The sequence below is a fragment of the Octopus sinensis genome, linkage group LG8 (assembly GCF_006345805.1).
Source record: "Octopus sinensis linkage group LG8, ASM634580v1, whole genome shotgun sequence".
Taxonomy (NCBI): Eukaryota; Metazoa; Mollusca; class Cephalopoda; order Octopoda; family Octopodidae; genus Octopus; species Octopus sinensis.
In genome coordinates, this window is record NC_043004.1 from 17,210,657 (window position 1) to 17,221,040 (window position 10,384).

General features: G+C 35.1%; 1 long non-coding RNA gene across 1 annotated transcript; it reads right to left on the reverse strand.

Annotated features, from left to right (window-relative positions):
• Positions 1–728: 728 nt before the first annotated feature.
• On the reverse strand, positions 729–8,119 carry LOC118764413. The gene is made up of 4 exons (XR_005000227.1): positions 7,942–8,119; positions 7,250–7,253; positions 1,408–1,419; positions 729–740 (listed from the first exon to the last, which is right to left on the reverse strand). It is a non-coding gene; the product is annotated as an uncharacterized LOC118764413 (long non-coding RNA).
• Between the last annotated feature and the right edge of the window lie 2,265 nt (positions 8,120–10,384).

The window sequence follows — 10,384 nt, forward strand, 5'->3', positions numbered from 1 at the left end:
TCCCCCAACGTCTACTGTTTCTCGAACCATTCTTTCTATATCTTCCTGATCCTTCTTTATTGTTTTGTTTTAGAATTTCTATTCTTTAAAACCTCCTGCATCCAGCTCAAAAACATTACAAAGGTAACGGAAATGTCCTTTGCCACTTCTCATAAAATGTTTTATAAGACATTCTTTTGGCAGGAATTCCATAAAATAAATATCAAACGTTGACTGGAGATGATTCAGTTAAGTAAAACTACCTTCTCAAAACTGTTATTCTTCATGTTGTTGTTGTTGTTGTAGTATTGTAATAACTTACTATTTCCCGTGTCTGGAAACAATTTCACGTGTCTGGAAAACTAATAAACATCTACACCAAAAAAGTGGCGAAGTCTGTGCTCATTCTATGGGATTATTGAAAAGAAACCAAATACATATCGAATATCAAATATTGATCTTACCATTTTTTTCTAATTTATTTTGTCCAATATTCATTGTTAAGTTATAAAGAACAGCAATTCAAATAAAGGGCTTTTTACACAAATTCACGAAACTTCATAGTCTACTGTCGAAATAGGATGTAAATAAGAAAATAACAGACATCAATAATTTAGTTGTTCCAACAGCATACTATAAGCAACGTGAATAAACTGAACTGGTCAATGTGAATAAATTGAACACACACAGACATATATTTAAAGTAAAACAATAACGATAATAGTTAAATCATGTCTGATAAGAAAATATTTAATATGAGTCTGGGAAGCAGGGATCTCTATCTAGAAAAATGTAATTCTGTTATTGAATTACCAAAATATCTAATGCAAATGATAAAGAAGATAAATTGACTCAAAGAAGAAGAAAACAAAGATAAAACAAAAATTAGTTTTCTATTTTCATAGCAGCAAGCTGATTTAAAATAGAGACCGTAAAGTAAACATTAGTGAGATTATCTTCGAGGACGTGTTATGAAATTCTTATATAACACATTAAAGAAGCAAAATATAAACTCTATACTAAAATGGAATGGAAATTATCTGTATAGACAAAAGCCGCGAGCAATGTAGCAGATTGTTAATTGACAATCGTAAAACGTAACACTGATTCAAAATCGGAATGAATATTCGAATGTTGTTACTTCTAAAAATGCCCGTCTAAAACAAACTCCTCTCGACTTAAGAAAACGTCCGGATCCAATGAAAAGTGATGGTTTACGTGGGCGTAGGTTAATCTCTAGGAGAATTCGTAAGAGATCTAAACAAATTCAATTGCTTTGAGAATTGATTAATATTGAAAAAATTGGAGAATATTCAAAGAATTGATGAATATTTAAAAGCTCTTTGTCTGATATCGAAAAAGTCAATGAAAGTAATGTCTCTTGTTACTTGGACATTTGCTTACAAGTGGCCCAAGTGACAACACCACTTTTTCTTTTTTCTCACTCTCAGACAAAAGCAACGGCGGAAATAGCAGATAGTTCTTCTCGGTTATGGATAATATTGAACTCTCCTATGAACTCCCATCTTTAATTTTTCAGACCACTTTAAGGATCTTCAGAAAACAAAAAATATTTGCACTAGTATCTTAAAAGTATACTCTTTTACTCTTTTACTTGTTTCAGTCATTTGACTGTGGCCATGCTGGAGCACCGCCTTTAGTCGAACAAATCGACCCCAGAGCTTATTCTTAGTAAGCCTAGTACTTATTCTATCGGTCTCTTTTGCCGAACCGCTAAGTTACGGGGATGTAAACACACCAGCATCGGTTGTCAAATGATGTTGGGGAGGACAAACACAGGCACACAAACATATACACACATACTTACATATAAATACACGACTGGCTTCTTTCAGTTTCCGTCTACCAAATCCACTCACAAGGCTTTGGTCGGCCCGAGGCTATAGTAGAAGACACTTGCCCAAGGTGCCATGGAGTAGGACTGAATCCAGAACCATGTGGTTGGTAAGCAAGCTACTTTATTTCATTTCATTTGCCATAGAGGCAGTACAAAGATGGGTAGCTTTGCGAGGTGGACAAGACATTGAAGAGGCCAATGATAATAATACAAGATGATAAGGATGGGAGAAGACAGAAAGCGCCCGCCGACCCACTGCTTCTCTATAACATTGTTCTTTTAAAAAGACACACCTTGAGGTAATAACCCTCTTACAATTTACAATATTTTACAATTGTTGGGACTAAGAAGTCCATTACAATTTAAAACATAATAAAACACATATTGAGGCGATGAACCTCTTACCTCAAGTTCCCGATTAATTCTCTTGCGACCTGCAGACACCCCTGTATCCGCAAGTCGAGGTACCAATAAAGTAATCTATAATCCTCCCTTGGGAAGGAGCCTGATGTATGAAATAACTCATTCTTTTCTAGTAACAGAGCAGCCACCTGCGGAGGCCACTCTGGTCTGTCAATAAATGTCGGTTCCATTAGTTCCCGACTCTGAAGGACATTTTCCACATAATTATCAATGGCTCCTCCACTGTGATAGAAGAACTCATATCTTTCCACACTTACATCGGGAGGGGTCTCCACTCCCTCGCTTGGTGGCACACATCGTACCGGCGAGGTTTCCATCTTCTCTCCCTCCGGTGGCAATCCCACCAAAGGGGTTTCGGGGCATGCCGCCGCCGGCGATGCCCCGTTTTTCTTTTTTTCTTCTTTTTTCCCTTTTTCACAGCAGGGGGGGTGAGGTTCCTCCGGCATGTCCGTAGACCTCTTCTTCTCTCCCGCCGCCTCGAGATCCATCGGTGGGCAACCATTGTTGCCCACCTTCTTTCTTTTTGTTCCATTTTTCGAGGGGCTTACCTCCCCTCAACTTTCTCCCTCTCTCCCTCCAATGAAGGAGCAGGGTGCTCCGTTGGGGGAACAGGGAGTTCTTCATCGTTTAACTGTTCCAGGACCGTTGCCTGGTCCCGGCGACAGGGGCCTTATGTGGCCCGATTCCAGGCACAGGTGACACTTGAGGGGGCGTCCCTCAACCATCACCGAGTACCTGGAACCGGCCATTGTTAAAAAATCTGGTAAAACCAGATCTTCAGCCGATTGGGCCCATAGGGTCAAAATTGCTTTTGACCCGACCCAATCGACCGCAGGCATTACTTTTACGTTTAAGAGCCTGGCAGGGCCCCGACGGATAGTGTCTTCTGTCCATTTGGCCTCTATACCGGGTGGCAGCCCACACACCTAAGCTCTTGTCAACCCTCTACCGCCATAAGTAGAGAGAAACAAGATTTTCCCCCCCTCCAAAGGCGTGGTTGCAAAATCACGAGCTTCCGCAGGGGTGTTAAAAAGTACGCACACAGTTCGGTACTTCGCACCCCTGCGGATAAACTTAACAGTTGGCAGATAGTCTGCCAACTCCTCCTCAATTTCTTCCTCAGAGAAGACCTTGATGGTGTCAAGGACCTTGGAATAGGTCCTTAACACCACCGTCTCTCCGTGTAATTTTTTAACCATTCTTTGCCACTCCAAAGCGGGTTTCATAGTTGCCATGTTGATAGCCAAAACAAAATAATAATTCACAAACAAAAGTCCAAATGTCCAAATGAAAGTCTATAAAAAAACTCAAAACAGATCAGAAAGACAGACAAGAGAAGAAAGAGCGAAGGAAGATAGTCCAAAATGGCAACACAACACAATTCTGCTACTAGTAATCCAAACTGGTAATCCACAAATGGTATTAATACTTGCTGTCTTCGTACTCCTTGCCTGTGGTAAATCCAAGGAACTTCCAGGGCACTTTCACAAACAAATTTTTGCGGAGGTGCTACGCCTCCTCAAAAACACAATTCTCACAGCCACTCCTACGCCTATAGGATAAGATGACAATAACCTCGGCAGAATTTCAACTCAGAATATGAAGACAAATAAAATGCCGCTAAGCGTTTTTGTCCGACTTGTTAACGATTCTACCAGCTTACCATTTTAACCAACAACAATAAAGGTTTACCAAGATGGTTACAGTTTGGATAAGGTTTTACACAACAGAATCTTCTTCAGTCAACGTCTGATACTGATTTTATGGAACTTCTGCAAAAAGGATGTTTTTAAAATTATCTTTAAATTATTTTGTGTGAGGTGACAAAGGTAGTTACATTAGACTATAGTAGAATAGACTTGCCCATGGTAGGTATGCAGCTGGATTGAACCCGAAATCACGTAACTGCAAAGTGAGTTTCTTAACCACCAGCCATGCCTGCGCCTTGTTAAAGTTTCATAATGCTCTCTGATACTGGCTAACTTATTTTTTTGGTGATGTGAAGTTTTGCAAGGTCCATTTGTTTTGTGCTTCACATACATTAAACTTGAAGTATGTATTCCTCTTTTAACCTTGGGTCGAATAATAAAGTTTTCATTTGTTTTCATTTCGTTTTTCTTTTATTCTTTGTGATAGACAAATGTTATGTCTGCTTCTGATTTGACTCATGCATCGATGGTGTCAGTTATACGTAGTGGCGATTTACAGACAAGATGGACATTTGCAATATATTATTTATATGGAGAGATATAAACCAATAAAAATTCTCAAAGTTAATGCGTTACTTACACAGTTATCTTTCAACAGATCATATTTTTTTTTATTTATTTGATTCGTGGTTATTTGATCGACGTTAATGGATATTTTACACAGATCTGAAGTAGTATTCTCTCATGATCATGATCAACAGTCTCTGGTGCTCTTATTGTTACTGTTATTATTACTATTGCCGTTGTTGTTGTTGTTGTTGTGACTGGCGTATATTTAGTTGTTATGTCTAGTTTATAATCATTAAATTGTCGAACGTTAGAAAATTTTTCTGCAAATGGAAATCAAACTCTGGATATGCTTCTCGTTTTCAATAGCTGCTTTCTAATGCTCTTGTGGTTAACGTAAACCCCACCACAACGATTCGGTTTCTATGTCTATGAACATGGCTTTGTAAACTAAAGTGGTTTTGATAAACAATGCCAGTGTCAGATCCAAGGATTTTAATGTTAAATATCACAATAGCAGAACTAATGAAATAATAATACAACACGTTAGAACTCAAGTACTCTCTCTTAACACACAATAGGTTTTAAATCTTTTAAAAGCATCTCACTCTTGCGTATTTGCTTTAAAACACGCACATACTTCACATAGTTACAAATACACACACACAGACACACACACACACACATACTTACTCTCACAAACACACACACACACACACAGTCATAGAGTGATATACAAATATATCTACACGATAAAAAAATATACAAATCGATATTTGTCTAAGATTATATATTGCTATGTGCGTGAGTGTGTGTATACATATATATAAATGTATGTATATGCATATTATATATATATATATATATATATGAATCTATGCATCTATGTATTTATGTATCTTCGTATTTGCATATACATATATATATATATATATATATTATATATATATATGTGTATATATATACATATATATATGTATATATATATATATGTATATATATATATATATATAATATATATATATATATATATATATATATACATACATACATATACATATGCAAAGACAGACAGACAGGTAGATAGATAGATAGATAGATAGATAGATAGATAGATAGATAGATAGATAGATAGATAGATAGATAGATAGATAGATAGATAGATAGATAGATTGATAGATATATATATATATGTGTGTATTGTTAAGAGAATGTGCAAGTGATATAAGTATCAGAATATGTTCCTTCCACTTATTTCAGAATGATGGATAATTATAATGATTTATCTATCTGCACACATGTACACACGCACACACCCACCCACCCACCCCCACACACACATATATATATATCCTTATATATGCATAATCACATACCTAATTTCATTCTTGTGAATCAGTGTTCCCAAATCACTTACACACGTGCATACATATATACATATATATATATATATATAAATGCACATTTATATATATAGGCGCATATACATATTATGATATTATGTATGTATATATATATATGTATGTGTCTAGGTATGTATGTATATGTAGTGTGGGGAGAACATCATAGATAAGAATAATTAAGTTATTGCTATACTAAATTGGCAAGAGTTTTACTAAAGCTATCTAAATTACTGACGGGAATAATTTTGAAATATAATCCAGCTTTTAGATACTTATATCTTAAGTAGCACTCAGACCAATGTGTCATAAATTAAGTTTACTGTACAAAGATTATTCGCTTCCAGAATTGCAGGTATTACTACCATTTAAAGAGTTTAGTATATATCAAGAGATATATTATAAATACATTCTAATTCAGAGTCTGTTAAATACAACAGTAACAGTCGACAGAAATAACGGAAATATAAAACTGAGAATATAGACAGAAATAATCTAAAATATATGTGGATTGTTGCTGCGATAAAGTACATAAACATAAATATATAAACCTTACAGATATAAAGTTATGTACATGAATATTTCAGTGTATACATTCATACTATATGCACTATTTGTGCATGTGTATGTATACCAATAAGCATATATGTATGTAATTAAGTATGTTTTAATCATGATAGGTGATTTTTATTTGTAAAATGAGATATGAAAAATGCTATCTCGATGCGCAAGCATGATTTACTGGTTGTACAATGCTAAGAGTTTATCGACTAAGAAATCTTTATTTGGTTCAGTTCCGATGTGGTATTAGAATACGCTGCCGATACTGCCCCAAATTTATATATTTTCTGAACGGTTTACGCTATAACCAGTCCCATAAGGTTTCTTGCAGATATCCAAAAGATACCAAATTGTTTTGATTTGTTACGCACGTTAAGCTAAATTAGTACTCTCGGAGGCTATGTATTAATAGCAATGCTTGGTCAGTGAATGATCATATTAAATTTCAATGTGGAGCGTAGAGGAATAGATACGTTGAATATCTCTAATAAAAATGTTTGGGGATTTATAATCAAGAGAAAGGATTCTCAATAAATCTATCAGTATTATGTTTATTCATGGGAATATGGTAATTCACTGATACTATTTAGAGATTTTCACTGACAACATAGATGAAGAGAGGATTGTATTGTACCGGAAAGTAATCCATACGTTATTTTCATTGAACACACGAGGTTTTCACTAGATGCAATTATTCAGCTGAGTACAAAAAGTATTATCGTACTAAATGATCTAGACTTACTTGATCATGTAGTATGATGGCTCTTTGTCCAAGTGTAAGTTTCAGAAATCACGGGGAGATAACTCTATACTTTCCTTTTTCGTAAGGAATCTGATGTACGGGCTTTTTTAAACGTTTCTTTAGAGAGATTACTGCCGATGAAAGACGTTCAGTTTGATAACCTATTTACTACCACATAGTTTCGGGTTCTGTCCCATAGCGCAGCACTTTAAGGAAGTGTCTCCTACTATAGCATAGCATGGCACCTTCCACAAGTGTCTCCTACTATTGCCCGGGGGTGGGGGTCGTCTGATGGCTTTTGAGTGAATTTGATTGACGGAAAATGTGTGGGAACACGTCATAGATAGATAGATAGATAGATAGATAGATAGATAGATAGATAGATAGATAGATAGATAGAAGATAGATAGATAGATAGATAGATAGATGGATAGATAGATTCATATGTTTGTGTATAGATATATGTTTATGCATACACTTATGTGTATATATATATATATACAGTACATGTGCGTGCATATTTTAAATAAGAATGAGCTAAGAGCAATAGCTCACATGCCTCTTCTTTTCCTTCCTTAAATTGTACCATGGAGAATGGCTATGAGCAGAGACGTGTTGAACTGTACCAAAAGATGCTTGTTGTCTACCAGCATCTTTGGTGATTTGCTGCCTAGCAAAGCTATTTGTCTTATCGTGTACGACGATGCGTAGCAACTATATGAGCCAAGGGCTCAAGAACACATGCATTCTATGTTCCATAACAATTTTTGTCTATTTATTAGCGAAGTCTCATATAAAATAATTATTTTTGTTCTAATTGCAGGTTTTTTAAAACCCACAAACATGAACAAATTGACTCTGCAACAGAGAATCTTTGTTATTGAAAAATACTACAAATATGGCAATGCACAAAGAGTCTGTGAATAATGGATAAACGTGTATGATGTTTCATATCTAGATGCTTTTATTAAATTCATTCAGTTGTTAAACATAAATAAATATTGAAATTAAATGGTTTTGATTTACTGTCGGGTGACTTTTGGCCAACCCTGTATATTTCAATCTCAGGCTGAAAGCGTCACAATGAAATTCTCCATCACTGACAGTAACCTCTGTAGCAATCTCGGTTAGTAGCAACAATTAATAATAATATTGTCCTACTATTCCAGCCACTTTTTGAATATCTGTGGTCCCTGGATAAGGGTCGTTTAAGGATGTTGAACGAAACACCCATGTTTCCAGAGGTGGATTATTCAAACCCCAAAGACTTCTTCTCAATACATGGCTATGATTTTCTCTCACTACTTCTGCTCGTGATCAGAGATGGACATATTGTCAACCACCAATGGACATGCTCAACTGGGTATGGTCAAACAACTGACAAGCACATCTGTGGTAGAATATTTACTGTAGGCCATCTTTTATACCAAGACAAAACAATGTACATGATAACACTTCCAATCAGTTAAGATCAGAAACCATGAGAGCCACTGTCTGGTACTGCATCAGGGCATTTTTCTTCTTCATCTTCTTCTTCTTCTTCTTCTTCTTCTTCTTCTTCTTCTTCTTCTTCTTCTTCTTCTTTTCTTCTTCTTCTTCTTCTTCTTCTTCTCTTCTTCTTCTTCTTCTTCTTCTTCTTATTGTTATTATTACTACTACTACTACTACTACTACTACTACTACTATTATCATTATTATCATTATTATTATTACCCCAGAGATTACACAGGCTTCTAGAGTTTCGTCTCGAAACACTTTTGAACTTGAGATTGAAATATTCTGGGCGGTGTATTTATAGTTTTGTCATGGAAATCGATAAAATATTCTTTGAAATACCATTAGAGTCACGTGATTATGCAATATGAATTCAAAAAGTCAGTGATATAATCGGTTCTGACGTGGAATAATATACATACATTCATATATATATACATATATATATATATATATATATATATGTGTGTGTGTGTGTGTGTGTGTGTGTGTGTGTGTGTGTGTGTGTGTGTGATATTCGTATGTGCAAATGAGAAGTTTACATATTTACGTATAAATATATATAACTGTTTACATATACAAAGCCACACACAATTCGCAATTCACATAAATATTGTGCTCAATATATACGTACATTCTCACATGCTACGCATGTGCATTCATACAGCACGCATGCATCCTCATGTATGTATGCATATATGTATGTATGTATGTATGTATGTATGTATGTATGTATGTATGTATGTATGTGTCTGTGTGTTTGTTTCTGACTATGCATTATATATATTCATTTACAAGCATACGCTTGCACCTTTACTCATGAACTCAATAGGAAATTAACACTGATAAGTATGCGCATTCATATGTGTATGTTTGTATGAATGAATTTGAATTAAAGGTCACACCACATATACACTGTTGTATATGTATCTGTATAGGGGCATACATATGTGTGTGTATATTCTTTATATATATATGTGTGTGTATATATATGCATTCATCTATTTATGTGTATGTATGTATGTATGTAAGTATATATTTATGTATGTATGTCATTATTCGGTCTTATTTCAAGATTTCTTGCCAATAGAGAAAGAGCTGGTTTCTAACCTAGATCCAAAGCTCCTTCACTGGAATTTAAACATCAACAATGTAGTTTAGTATGCATGTACATATATATGCAGATTTCAATTTCTTTTATGTATGCATTTTAATGCATATAGTTGCATAGCTAGACAAACATATACTTAAATGATACACTTCTGGAAAGTTTTACTGATTTTGACAGTTCCAGCTTTCTCCTTCTGGGTTTGAGAAGTATTTTGGGAGTGTATTACATATCCCAGTACCCCAATAATTACAAGTATAAACCAGTATGTATATATGTATGTTTGCATGTATGTATATTTGTATGTGTATAGCTATTTATCTAAATATCTATCATATTTAGTCTATATACACAGTCGATACTGAGATATTTAGCTTGAGATAGCATCTCTTACGGACGTGCTATGTTAAAAATACAGTAGATATCTATTTCTTTACCACCCACAAGGGGCTAAACACAGAGAGGACAAACAAGGACAAACAAGGACAAACAAACCGATTAAGTCGATTATATCGACCCCAGTGAGTAACTGGTACTTAATTTATCGACCCCGAAAGGATGAAAGGCAAAGTCAACCTTGGCGGAATTTGAACTCAGAACGTA